Here is a 6,538-nt window from a genome sequence, read left to right as displayed (position 1 = left end):
CCTTTTGCCTTTTTGGTGGGCATAGGATGTGCCAAGGTTCATCAGGCTAGCGTAGTTTACGTTTCTGTGCTAAGAATTTACCATGCAGACAGACGAAACAGCCACGTCAATTAAATTGTGTCAATAATTAATATTGTGCCAACCCAGTAGCCTAAAGTTTCCATTTTTCCTCTACAGAGTTTGTGTAGGCTATGCACTGGTACTTTGATGACTAAACTGGAAAGTCTGATTTAAAATTATTTTCACTATCATAATCAGTCTTCTGTTGTTAATGCCACGGTTACATCAACTTTTCATAACAATGTTTTTTTTCTTTTTACACTGATTGTAGAGACATTTGAGCTGCTTAGACATTTTTAAGCTTCCTACTTTGAAGTTGTGATGTCGAAAAATGCCGCATCCATTCTCACAGGAGTTGCAGAAGATGTGGGAACCTATGAATACTGAACACGTACATAACAGTGATAAACGATCATTTTAAAATACTACTATATCGTAGAAAATTAATATGGCTCTGTATATTCCAATATAATTTGAATGCTGTGGGGGGTCATTAAGTCTAAATGGTCCTGATAATGCAATTTACATTTTTAAGCACACTTTCAAAGCAAGGGCAAGCGAGTAATTCATGTCATCTTATATATGCAGCTCCCATAAATCAGTGCTATTTAAACAAGGTCATTTAAATTCTGTCTTGCTCCAGGGTACCATTGGAATCATAGTCTTCTGACTCAGGTTTAGGATTAACCTTTTGTCATATTTACTCTCACATTGTCATTTCTATGGTTTCTAGGCTCTTTTTGTATGGACAAGATTAAATCGTACCCCTCCTGCAGCTGAAATGTATGGCCAAAGAGGTTAATTGACAAAGTACACAGGGCATTCACTTTGGTCATGTTTTTTTCAACAGCTTCCTGCACAATGAGTACAGTTTTTGTGCCTGGTAAAAACGGTATGTCTTTTTCCAAAATTAGCTAATGGTATTGAAGGCTAGCACAGTACAGCAAAAGTTTCATTTCCCCTTCTGCTTGGCTGAACATACAGTTTAGTTTTCAACGTCTTCGAAGACTGTATGCTTTACTTGTGGTGCTGGAGTCAATGTTGTTCATTGTAAATGTTGGTCTATTATGTCCTGTGTCTACAGTCATCAAAGATTGCATCTGAAGTGTTTTGGAGGGTTGATAACTAGCTCTGTGATTTTTTTTTTCTTACATTGGGAGAGTCTAAGCTCTGGCCTTATGTTATGTGAGCCTATACCGTTGCTATATAATTGTTAAAAGTTCTTTGGTTTTTTTAAGAGCTTTTTGTGACTCTAAACTTGTAAAAAAAAAAAAGAAAATTAAAGGCCATTTTGTAGGTTTAAAATTAACTGTGAAACAAACAAAAGTGGTGGTGCCTTTCTGGGGCTGAAGATTTGTGAAAACATGCTAGTAAACAGATCCCCGTAATGTCCCAACCACAGTCCACACTGCTCCCGGTAAAATACGTAAAAATGTAGCCCTGATCTTGTCACGCGGAATACCAGCAGTTTACTTCCTTGGGGCTTGAAAATATGCAGTTCCAACTTCCTGAATCTGCCCGCATACAAGAAGCCAAAGGAACAACGTGGGTCAAAACAAGCTCGTCCTGAAACACACGTACACACAGAAGCTGAGCTGCCAAGTAAACAAGGCAATGGTGGGTGAGTGTGATGTGCGTGTGCAGTATGTTGTCACAGCTGCGGGACAGTGACCTCACACCCACCCTTGGCTGTTATCACAGCCTGGGGTGTAACGTTTCATACGACTGAAGGGGAGGGGCAGAGGCGATGGGTTCGCGAGCTCCACCCAGAGCGCCGCCACCTGTCCAGCCGAACCCCCAGACCCTTGATTTAATCTGGAGTCACACCTGGCAACCTCATCCAGCAGTACCCAGAACATGGTATTCAGCAGGCTGCCTGGGAATCAAAGGTAGTCTCTTTACTCCTGACCACTTTATCATTGAAAGGAAAAACAATTAATAAGATGTATCAAGAAGTATTACTTCCAATTCTTCCAATTATTATTGTCCAAGTCTGCTTCTGCATAGTGCCAGCATACATCTGACTAGAGACAGAATAATACACAATAGCTATAGCTACTTTAACAACCCGTTTACTTTGTTTTCACAGCTATACATCTCACTGATATATTATTTTACAAATAATATGTGGAAAATATAAACACATCTTGGGAGCAGAGAGTATTTTAGTTGTTAAAGAATTGGATTTGTAAATTTTAATTTTAGATTACAGGTTCTAATGCTAGGTAGGGCATTACCATTGTCATCTTTAACAAGACCAGAATTCCCCAACCCTGGTACTGAAAAGTCATGTGGTCTGCTGGATTTTCTTTACATCTTAAAATTTGCAATACATTTCTGACAAAAAACCATGGGCCTGTATCTTGTGCCTCAACAACCCTGATAATTAGCCGTACCCAACGCTGTTATGTGCTTGTTCACACACACGTCTGCACGTGGAGCTCGAATGTTAGTCGGACGAATGAGAAACAGAACTCACGCTCACATGTAAGCGATGTTGTTCGCTCTTGACAATGTCAACATTCATAGCAGACTGTCTGCAACGCTTGTTAATTCCACAGACCAGCCAGTGTCTCAGAATCATCTATTTAATGCTAAGCCTGTTGCTAATATGCAAACAGTTTTCTGAACAGGGAGTTCTACTGTGTCATGTGTACGTTTGCTTACTGCTCAGCAACTACTGGTAGGGACCTGCTGTTGCTGATTCACACGCATACTGTAAGCTCACTGTCATTTGGATACTAACTGGAATTAACATTGTCATTACCTATTTCTGGCAGTACTCTATAGTACAGTTGTTATTACCTTTAATAACCATCCTGCGTGTGAAGTTAACCATATTGAGTGCAGAAAGGGGGGACTTGTAAGTCACTCTGGATAAGAGCATCTGCTAAATGCCTGTAATGTAATGTAACTTGCAGCCATATTTACCCATACTATTAACTAGACCTGGCTATGGTGAATTAACTGTGTAATAAATTGGTTAATTAATTTCTGAGTGTGACGATAAGGTTTTTCTACCCATCGCACACGCACACGCACACACACACACACACACACACACACACACACACACAAACACACATCTTTGCATGACATTGCCCCTTTTGTAACCATGACAACACGAGGTCTAAGGGGAGGTTGTAAAGCTCAGTAACAACAAAAACCTGCATGTCCCTGTGGCTCTCCAGGATCAGTGTTGGAGACCCCCTGGGCAAGACCCTTAACCTGAATTGTTTCAGTCAAATTTCCAGCCATAAAAATTAATGGTCCTTGTTTAAAGTTGTGTATGTTCCTCTGGATAAGTGCATGTCAAGCAAATAAATATTGCAAAGATAAACTGATTTAAGCATGTCTAATAAAATCATTTATGTGATGCTGATCTTTGACTCCTGAAGAGTATACATACAGACTTCTGTTCTTCAGTGAACCGTTTTATTTGACATCTGTTGCTTTGCCATTGCATTTTAATGATGCTGCTTTCTTCAGAGGTAGTGAGACCTTGTTATTTCGCTTTGCTGAAAGAACAGATTCTGATTGACTCCCATGCTGCTGAATTGCTCCCCAGGAATTCCAGGAATTCCAGTGAACTCCTGAATCCCCCATTAGCTTCCCAAGCACAGACAGCCAAGGGAAAGGAGGAGAATGGCAGCGGCCATCTCAGAGATTCACTGCCTCAGAAAAAAGCTGAACCAAAAATGACCATACTAAAGTCATGGGAAGATGTCTTCATTGAGTTCTGAGAGAGGCACAACAATTAAATATTTCCTGCTTGATAGAGTGTTTAAGGAGGATGGGACATCTCTGCCTCCACATCACATTTTCTGGGTTTATGAGTGGTCTGTGGGGACACTGCTGCAGACCAATTCATGTTCTGTGGAACCATGTACAGCTATCCACTTTATTGCCCTGAGAGGGATTCATTCCACAGGGTTTCTCCCTCAGAGCAACTCGTCTGGCCAATCAGGAGCCTTCAGTGTGCTGTAGTCTTCCTGGGCCAGCTGTACCCATATAAACTCTAAGTAGCTGCATGTACTGTACACCTGCCGAACGTCTTAAGTAGACGAAGAGTAAATGTGCGTGCTGACTCTAGAACAGCCAAAGTTTTATATAAGCACATTTCTATGGTAATAAAAACCAGTGAGGAGAGGCTGAATGTGCACCATATAAAATGTAATTATGATAACTAGACACACTTAAAATCAGTTTTAGGTTACCTGCTGTGTGGTTTTCATTTTCCTTTATTTTTGAAAATCAAACACTATTTCACAGCAATAATATAATCTTTAAAAAAATGCACAGGTTTAATATAAAACTCAGCATGTAAATTCATACTTTGAATCAAATTGAAATTGGTGTTATATATTTCCATGTAAAGGAAGGGAACCCCTTTGAGCTTTTGATATAATCTGATCCAGAGGGAGGCTCGTCTTATGCTGGGAAATTGAAAGGAGAAATAAAAGCTAAATGTGTGTGATGGAATATTAAAATAGAGCAATGATTTCCAATGGATGTCAAATTTCTCATTCTCTGGCTGTTTTAATATGGAATGTGCATATATTAACCAAGTGCTTTCACTTGGCGTATTTCTGTAAGCTTTTGCTCTGTCCAGTTAGGCGCCAGCCCTCTTTTCTCCAGGTTAGGTTGGTAACCAGTGTGCAGCTAGTATTTTGGAAGAGACTGTCACCCCCCCTCCCCCCCCTTTCCTCAAAAAATACAAATAAATTTCCCGACACAAAACAGAATCAGTTTCCTGTACAGGAAAGTGCTCAGATGGGGAAGTGGGGAGATTGGATTGCACTGGTGGAGATTTATATGGCTGTAATGTCTAAAACATGGCCAGTAACAGAGGGCTAGAGTTTTATGTGCTGGGAATAGCCAGCTGAGCCATGAGTGAAGCTCATAAATAAACACTAAAATGACCAGACCTGCGTGTGTGTGTGCGTGTCTGTGTGTGCGTGTGAGTGCGCATGCACATGCGTGTGTGTATGCCTGTGTGCATGTGTGTGTTGTGGGGGCTCTTTAATTGAGTGGTGAGTTAGTGTTTCATACACCCTTTTTTAAACTGGGGATTTAAAAGCACTGCACAATTCAATCTAAAGTAACACTATTTGGTAAAAGCAATAACCTGGAGTCAATTCTTTTCTCCAGACTGGGAATATTTTAAACAAACATCCTAGTGCACAACATTGCCCATTTCTCTATGAGATCTACTTCTGGAATGTATCATTTCAGTCTATTTTTCCATAATTCAGTTCCCAATGCAAAAAAAGCTTCAAATACACTTACAGATGAGTAGAATGTGACTACTTCTCTATCTGAATGGGAGGCTCTCTAATGAATGCAGGAGGAGAGCACAGGCAGTGTACTTACAGTATGCTGGCACAGATGAAAATAACGGGAGCTATTAATTAATTACTTCTAATTACTGTGCTGCCGCATAGCCATGAAAAGCATCGCAGAGCTCTTGTTTTGCAGGGATGTAGCCGGGGGAATGGGAAACTGTGGAAACAAAGGTCCGTTCTCTGCCTCAGCATCTGTAATGGAATTTGAGGGGGAGGGCCTTACCATGCGCTGTATCAGCAGGTTTGCCACTATGAAATCACCCGCACAGCGAGACGCCCAGACCTGTTTTTAATCCCTAATGCAGTGTCCCCTCTGTGTGTGTGTGTGTCATACACACAGAATGCTCTTCATAATCAGGAACTAAAGCTTCCCAGATTGTTTGCCCTTAAAATAGCTTTGTGTGTGTGTGTGTGTGTGTGGGTGGGGGGGGTTCCGGCTGGACTAGCTGAGCTGGAGAACAGGACTGACTGTGGCTGGCACGCATACACACACACACACACACACACACTTCAAATACTCACTCCTACCATCTTTCCTCATTCCAGGCAGGCGCGGGAGGCGAAGTCATCTGAAAAGCATGTGACGGAAGAAAAGAAATTCTCCAAATTCCTGGACTTCCAGGGAGCAGGGTGCCTCTCCCAGCAGCTGCAAGCCCAGCAATGTGCTGGGTGCTGCTCGGAGACGTGGAGGGGAGTGACTCTCTCTGCCCACACACACACGCTTCCTGTGATCTCAAAGCAAGGACAAAACAAACCTGACCTGGGAGCATGAACTCCCCATTCTGGGCATACTCTCCACCTCTTTCTGCTTGAGTACTTTCCACAACTCACTGTGGAGTCTGTGAGTGCATACTCTCCAACCCCTCTATTTTAGTGTGTACTCTCAAACTCCTCTTTTAGTGTGAACATTATAACTCCTCTGTGAGTGCATAATCACCACCGCTTCTGTGACTGAATACTCTCCACCGCTCTCCATGAGTGCATACTCTCCACCCATTTCTGTGACTGCATACTCTCCAACTCCACTGTGAGTGTATACTCTCCACCCCTTTTTGTGACTGCATACTCTATACACCTCTGACTGCATACTCTCCAACCCTTCCTGTGAGTGCATACTCTCCACCCCCTCACAC

The sequence above is a fragment of the Anguilla rostrata genome, chromosome 5 (genome assembly GCF_018555375.3).
Source record: "Anguilla rostrata isolate EN2019 chromosome 5, ASM1855537v3, whole genome shotgun sequence".
Lineage (NCBI taxonomy): Eukaryota > Metazoa > Chordata > Actinopteri > Anguilliformes > Anguillidae > Anguilla > Anguilla rostrata.
Note: the sequence above shows the minus strand (reverse complement) of the source record.